Source organism: Gobio gobio (genome assembly GCF_949357685.1).
Source record: "Gobio gobio genome assembly, chromosome: 10".
Taxonomy (NCBI): Eukaryota; Metazoa; Chordata; class Actinopteri; order Cypriniformes; family Gobionidae; genus Gobio; species Gobio gobio.
The window spans coordinates 57894969-57903969 of NC_137116.1; positions in this window are offsets into that span (position 1 = coordinate 57894969).

The following is a 9001-nucleotide window of genomic DNA, read 5'->3' on the forward strand; positions in this document are numbered from 1 at the left end:
AGCGACATTTAATGACTTTTTTGGCAGGCTTTAGCTACTTTCCCTTGAAAATAGTTGGCAACATTGCAGCCGCCTGGGCCTGTGTGTTTAGCATAGACTGTAAATAAATATGGACGTAGAGTCCGTGGCGTCAAGCGGCAGACAAACAACAATCCACCTGTCACTCAAAGTGGCCACGCCCTTAATTATGCAGAACTTTAGGCTTTATATAATGTAAAGGAATGAGTTATAAAAACATTTCCCCCTCACAGTCGTCATGAAGGGCAATATTAGCCGTAGAGCCCAAAAGCACAGTTTGTCCCAGACTGTAAACATGTGTTCTTCTGCTGTAAAGTTGGCCATTTTAACATGAGCTCAATGAGATTCTGCTCCTTCTGGAGTCTGTCTCTAGTGGCCAGTCCATGAACTGCAGTTTAACTCACTTCAGTATCGGCTTCAGGAGAAACTGCGGGAGAGCCGCTTGGTGTTCAGTAACGTCATGATGACTGATTTTATAGAGTATTTACACACTTCACTTTTGTCTATTAACCAATTAGACTATGAAATTCAGATGTTTGAAAACCGCAGCGCTGACCTCAAACCAGCCCAAATTTTGTCCACCCACCCAAACAAATTTTTACCCGCACAATCAAATTCAAAACCTCCCAATCTGGCAACATGTGCAGCGCAAGTCTGTCATAGGCTCAATAAAAGTATAATGAGAACATTACAGTTGTGTGTGTGGGACATGGCTTTCAATGGTGAGACTTTGTTTTTTGTTAACAAAAGTTATCGGCCAATATATCGATTATCGGCTTTTAAATGATCAGTTATTTGCCAAAATTGTAATATCGGTGCACCCCTAGTTTTTTGTACATGTCATAAATAATACGTGTTGAAGTAAGACTAGACATGTATGATTAAATAGATGCTTTTAGTGACATTGTTGTAAATATTATATTTTACATTTTTGGTTCATATTTGGTATACATACAGTCCAGATATAAATTTGACCCTGTGAGCTAAGAAGTGACCGGTTAAAAAGGTGTTACACTATGATTAATCTGTTTTTACCGTGCCAAACATACTAAAACCAAACTCTATAGAACCAATAATGTGCATGATTTAAAAAAAAATAGACATTCCGTATGTTTTCCTTTTTGCAGCGATGTGGTACGGATGTGTTTAATGGAAACTGTGTTTTATTAAACAAACATGTCAGTGTGGTTATGTGGACACAAAGACCGCCTCATTGGTGATCTTGAGCTAAATTTCCATATAAAAATGCCCACAAACCAAAGCTGACGGATGTACTGAAAAACTCGAGCTGAAGAGCATGTAGTGTTTGTGACTTCTGTGTGCCATTGTCTCTAGAAATGAGTCAAAGAGAAAGCTGCGGTTGTGGCCTGAAAATTACCTGTAAAAACAAATCTCACAGGCATTAAAGATTATTTGCAATGTGCTGTATCATATCAGCGTTTTCCTGTCAACATGCATGCACCATTTATTCACTTTATTTATGCATTAGTTGCATGGATAAGCAAAAATGTTTGGTTAAATTAGATTACATTGAAATTGAACATTGCACCCACATAACTTCTTTTCACACAGTAAATATAGTTGTGGCATCTGTAAATAGATGTGTTTTTGTGTGGTTACCATTATGGTGATCAGTTTTTCCATTTGACTTTATTTACTTTTCATTAAAGGGATAGTTCATCCCAAAATGTAAAATCTGTCATCATTTACTCACCCTCATGTCGTTCCAAACCCGTTGGACTTTCGTTCCTCTACGTTCATTCTCGTGTTACGCATCACGTTTGAGCTTCTGCAAGAACCAATGAGGTTCATTCTAGTGTTACGCATCACGTTTGAGTTTCTGCAAGAACCAATGAGGTTCATTCTCGTGTTACGCATCACGTTTGAGTTTCTGCAAGAACCAATGAGGTTCATTCTCGTGTTACGCATCACGTTTGAGTTTCTGCAAGAACCAATGAGGTTCATTCTAGTGTTACGCATCACGTTTGAGTTTCTGCAAGAACCAATGAGGTTCATTCTAGTGTTACGCATCACGTTTGAGTTTCTGCAAGAACCAATGAGGTTCATTCTCGTGTTACGCATCACGTTTGAGTTTCTGCAAGAACCAATGAGGTTCATTCTCGTGTTACGCATCACGTTTGAGTTTCTGCAAGAACCAATGAGGTTCATTCTCGTGTTACGCATCATGTTTGAGCTTCTCAAGAACCAATGAGGTTCATTCTAGTGTTACGCATCACGTTTGAGCTTCTCTAGAACCAATGAGGTTCATTCTAGTGTTACGCATCACGTTTGAGTTTCTGCAAGAACCAATGAGGTTCATTCTCGTGTTACGCATCACGTTTGAGTTTCTGCAAGAACCAATGAGGTTCATTCTCGTGTTACGCATCATGTTTGAGCTTCTCAAGAACCAATGAGGTTCATTCTCGTGTTACGCATCACGTTTGAGCTTCTCAAGAACCAATGAGGTTCATTCTCGTGTTACGCATCACGTTTGAGCTTCTCAAGAACCAATGAGGTTCATTCTCGTGTTACGCATCACGTTTGAGCTTCAGCGAGAACCAATGAGGTTCATTCTCGTGTTACGCATAACGTTTGAGCTTCTGCAAGAACCAATGAGGTTCATTCTCGTGTTACGCATCACGTTTGAGCTTCTGCAAGAACCAATGAGGTTCATTCTCGTGTTACGCATCACGTTTGAGTTTTCTGCAAGAACCAATGAGGTTCATTCTCGTGTTACGCATCACGTTTGAGCTTCTGCAAGAACCAATGAGGTTCATTCTCGTGTTACGCATCATGTTTGAGCTTCAGCGAGAACCCATGAGGTTCATTCTCGTGTTACGCATCACGTTTGAGTTTTCTGCAAGAACCAATGAGGTTCATTCTCGTGTTACGCATCACGTTTGAGCTTCTGCAAGAACCAATGAGGTTCATTCTCGTGTTACGCATCACGTTTGAGCTTCAGCGAGAACCAATGAGGTTCATTCTCGTGTTACACATCACGTTTGAGTTTTCTGCAAGAACCAATGAGGTTCATTCTCGTGTTACGCATCACGTTTGAGCTTCTGCAAGAACCAATGAGGTTCATTCTCGTGTTACGCATCACGTTTGAGCTTCTGCAAGAACCAATGAGGTTCATTCTCGTGTTACGCATCACGTTTGAGCTTCTGCAAGAACCAATGAGGTTCATTCTTGTGTTACGCATCACGTTTGAGCTTCTGCAAGAACCAATGAGGTTCATTCTTGTGTTACGCATCACGTTTGAGCTTCTGCAAGAACCAATGAGGTTCATTCTCGTGTTACGCATCACGTTTGAGCTTCAGCGAGAACCAATGAGGTTCATTCTAGTGTTACGCATCACGTTTGAGCTTCTCGAGAACCAATGAGGTTTGTTCTAGCACGTCAAGCAGGCTCGGTTGATGTTCGCTGATGAATATTTATATGTGAATAAAAGCCTAAATTCAATCTGTTCATCGTATAAAGCGATCGAGTCTCTTCAGAAAATCTGGACTAAACCGCTCAATTCATATGGATTAGTTTTACGATCTCTTTATGAACTTTTTGAAGCGTCAGTGGTAGTTGCGTAGCTGTCAATGAAGGGACAGAAATCTCTCAGATTTCATCAGAAATATCTTCATTTGTGTTCAGAAGATAAACGAAAGTCTAGGGGGTTTGGAACAACATGAAAGTGAGTAATTAATGACAGAATTTACATTTTTGGTGAACTATTCCTTTAACTAATGAAATTCAAACTAATGTTGAGTCTGTTAATGTTGCTGAAGGGAACAGTGGTCATATGGAGGTGGGCTTTAAACCATCAACTTGTGCTCTCAAATTTTTTTTGTTTACAATTAGACCACACCACTAGGAAACATCTTTCTCCACCAATCATAACTCATAAGTGTCAGAACCTGCTTCTGTATATAATCTGAATCCGTCTACTCTGATTTGAGCAGCTCTGAGAAGTAGGAAGGTAAGTCTTCGATTAGTTCTGTTAAAAAAGCTTATTTGGCTTATAATATAAATAAATGATAGTATGTAATGAATAATGTGTTAATGAATTCTATATTAAAAATATATTGAGCTATATATGCAAAAATCAGCTGTTGCAGATCTACTTTAATGAGAGCACTTTCAAATCATTAAAATTAAACTTTACCAATGTTTGCTATTGATTGGTTGAAATTAAATTGCGATATATATAATTCATGATGTTAAGCAAGTTGCCTTAATTTGTTGTAATTTATTTCTTGCAAGCATGTTTGACAGCATCCCGGGATATGAGGGACTTGTGGCCGACGGAGGTGGTAAGAAGCACAAAACAATATTGATTCTTTTCATTTTATTATGGAATATTATTCAATTATTATTATATATCATTATTATTGCAAGAATTAAGAGGGCTCCTATCATATATCATATAACTTACTTTTTAAGATACAGGACATAAAAGTTAAAGTGGCATGTACACTAAAATTCAAAAACTGGAGGTTGGTATTGTACATTGTAATGTATTCCTGTGATCAAAGCTGAATTTATTCATCCTTCCTCCAGTCTTCAGTGTCACATGATCCTTCAGAAATCATTTTTATATGAGGATTTGATGCTCAACAAACATTTGTGATTATTATCAGTGTTGAAAACAGTTGTGCTGCTTCATATTTTTGTGGAAACCGTGATTCTTTATTGAACAGAAAGCATTTTCCGCAAGTTAAAGATCCACCTGAAATGTACTCAATGGATGGCTCGAAGATTGATTATGTTGATTGCTACAAATATCTTGGTATCTGGCTTGATAGCAAGTTGTCATTTGAAACTCATATAAATGTATTGCTTTGAAAGGTTAAATCTCGTATTAGTTTTCTTTTTCGTAATAAATCTTCTTTTACACACACTTCGAAACAACTTTTGGTTAAAATGACAGTGCTTCCAAGTCTGGATTATGGTGATGTAGTTTATAGGTCCGCTTCAAAAACTCTCCTCCATAAACTGGATGTAATTTATCACGCTGCAATCCGCTTCGTGACTGGAGCTTCATTTAATACTCAACATTGTCAATTGTATTCTTTAGTGAACTTTTGCAGCAGACTTTATAGCTTAGTTCATTTATTTCACTCTCCTCCTTTCAATTTGGTCAATAGTACAAGACCGCTGTACGTGTTTTTAGTTATTTGTTTTATATGTTATTGTTTTATGTTGTGTTATTTGTACTCACTTGATGTTTTATTGTTCTGCACCCGCTTTTTACGCTGCCTCTTGGCCAGGTCGTCATTGTAAACGAGAACTTGTTCTCAACTGACTTACCTGGTTAAATAAATAAATAAAATAAAATAAAACAATTTATTTGAGATAGAACTTTTGTAACAATGTAAAAGTCTTGACTACTCTTGATCCATTTCATGCATTTTTGCTAAATAAAAGTGGACCCACTTTATGTTAGGTGGCCTTAACTACTATGTACTAACATTTTGATACAATGCACTTATTGTGTACATGCATGTTTTTAAAAATACCTGCATGTAATTACATCTGTATTTAATTTCTGTAGTTACATTTGTAATTACACAGTTGACCCTTCCCTTACACCTAACTCTACACCACCACCACACCTGTCCCTAGCCCTACCCTTAAACTTACCCACACCACCACTCCTGTCCCTAACCCTACCCTTAAACTTACCCACACCACCACTCCTGTCCCTAACCCTACCCTTAAACTTACCCACACCACCACACCTGTCCCTAACCCTACCCTTAAACTGACCCACACCACCTCACCTGTCCCTAACCCTACCCTTAAACTGACCCACACCACCTCACCTGTCCCTAACCCTACCCTTAAACTGACCCACACCACCACACCTGTCCCTAACCCTACCCTTAAACTGACCCACACCACCTCACCTGTCCCTAACCCTACCCTTAAACTGACCCACACCACCTCACCTGTCCCTAACCCTACCCTTAAACTGACCCACACCACCACTCCTGTCCCTAACCCTACCCTTAAACTTACCCACACCACCACACCTGTCCCTAACCCTACCCTTAAACTGACCCACACCACCACACCTGTCCCTAACCCTACCCTTAAACTGACCCACACCACCACACCTGTCCCTAACCCTACCCTTAAACTGACCCACACCACCACACCTGTCCCTAACCCTACCCTTAAACTTACCCACACCACCACACCTGTCCCTAACTCTACCCTTAAACTGACCCACACCACCACACCTGTCCCTAACTCTACCCCTAAACTTACCCATACCACCACACCTGTCCCTAACCCTACCCTTAAACTTACCCACACCACCACACCTGTCCCTAACCCTACCCTTAAACTGACCCATACCACCACACCTGTCCCTAACCCTACCCTTAAACTTACCCACACCACCACACCTGTCCCTAACCCTACCCTTAAACTTACCCACACCACCACACCTGTCCCTAACCCTACCCTTAAACTTACCCACACCACCACACCTGTCCCTAACCCTACCCTTAAACTTACCCATACCCCCACACCTGTCCCTAACCCTACCCTTAAACTGACCCATACCACCACACCTGTCCCTAACCCTACCCTTAAACTTACCCACACCACCACACCTGTCCCTAACCCTACCCTTAAACTTACCCACACCACCACACCTGTCCCTAACTCTACCCTTAAACTTACCCACACCACCACTCCTGTCCCTAACCCTACCCTTAAACTTACCCACACCACCACACCTGTCCCTAACCCTACCATTAAACTTACCCACACCACCACACCTGTCCCTAACCCTACCCTTAAACTGACCCATACCACCACACCTGTCCCTAACCCTACCCTTAAACTTACCCATACCACCACACCTGTCCCTAACCCTACCCTTAAACTTACCCACACCACCACACCTGTCCCTAACCCTACCCTTAAACTGACCCATACCACCACACCTGTCCCTAACCCTACCCTTAAACTGACCCACACCACCACACCTGTCCCTAACTCTACCCTTAAACTTACCCATACCACCACACCTGTCCCTAACTCTACCCTTAAACTTACCCACACCACCACACCTGTCCCTAACCCTACCCTTAAACTTACCCACACCACCACACCTGTCCCTAACCCTACCCTTAAACTGACCCACACCACCACACCTGTCCCTAACTCTACCCTTAAACTGACCCACACCACCACACCTGTCCCTAACTCTACCCTTAAACTTACCCACACCACCACACCTGTCCCTAACCCTACCCTTAAACTTACCCACACCACCACACCTGTCCCTAACCCTACCCTTAAACTTACCCACACCACCACACCTGTCCCTAACTCTACCCTTAAACTGACCCACACCACCACACCTGTCCCTAACTCTACCCCTAAACTTACCCACACCACCACACCTGTCCCTAACCCTACCCTTAAACTTACCCACACCACCACACCTGTCCCTAACCCTACCCTTAAACTGACCCACACCACCACACCTGTCCCTAACCCTACCCTTAAACTTACCCACACCACCACACCTGTCCCTAACCCTACCCTTAAACTTACCCACACCACCTCACCTGTCCCTAACTCTACCCTTAAACTGACCCACACCACCACACCTGTCCCTAACTCTACCCTTAAACTTACCCACACCACCACACCTGTCCCTAACTCTACCCTTAAACTGACCCACACCACCACACCTGTCCCTAACTCTACCCCTAAACTTACCCACACCACCACACCTGTCCCTAACCCTACCCTTAAACTTACCCACACCACCACACCTGTCCCTAACCCTACCCTTAAACTGACCCACACCACCACACCTGTCCCTAACCCTACCCTTAAACTTACCCACACCACCACACCTGTCCCTAACCCTACCCTTAAACTGACCCATACCACCACACCTGTCCCTAACCCTACCCTTAAACTGACCCACACCACCACACCTGTCCCTAACCCTACCCTTAAACTTACCCACACCACCTCACCTGTCCCTAACCCTACCCTTAAACTGACCCACACCACCACACCTGTCCCTAACCCTACCCTTAAACTGACCCACACCACCACACCTGTCCCTAACCCATTCAATGATCTATGCTAAGCTATGCTAAAAGTGCTATCGCCAAACCCGGCAATCGGCTGAATGGATTCGAAAACGGTCAAACTTAACTGTTCAACTCTAGGGGAGACGGAAAATGAGCCTATTTTCAAAAAAAGTGGCGTGTTCCTTTAAATAGCTTAGATATCGGCATAAAGTAACAGAATTTGGATGTTGAATGTATTATAGTTATAAAACTGTCTCTTGTCAAGTCAAGTCAAGTCAACTTTATTTATATAGCGCTTTTAACAATGTAGATTGTTTCAATGTGTTGAAATGTGAATGTGTTCATCATGTAACAGGTGCGTATCTTCCTCCTCCAATGCCGTCTGTGCCTGCGCCTGAAGCCTCCAGCCATCCAGAATGGCAGTACGTTTTTTCTCCATATAGATTAAGTAGAGTCACATTCATTAATATAGTGCTTTAATACACTACAGATAGTTTTTTTTAATGCAGCTTCCCATTAATAAACAGGAAAATAACTTTACGGGCCGTTCACACACAATGTGTTTTTACATTCCACTGCTCTACTTTTCCATTGCTTTTCAGTGTAAACATTCGCTATACAGACGTCTTTAACCCTCTGGTCCTTTTACATTTTGAAATTTTAATGGAATGACACTTGGTGACTTTTGTCGCATTAGCTATGTGAACAAACACAAAAATCATTGAGATGATTAGGTTATGTTAAAGGATTGGGGGAAAAATCCTAAGAATGAATGGGAAATACGCAAAAATACAAAAACTCAGGGAGTCTTGGTGATACAAACCACAAATCAGCCATGATGGAGAAAAAAGTGCACAGCAATGACACTCCAAAATATCAAGAGTGCAAAATAGACACAACCACACACACACTGAATCAATAAT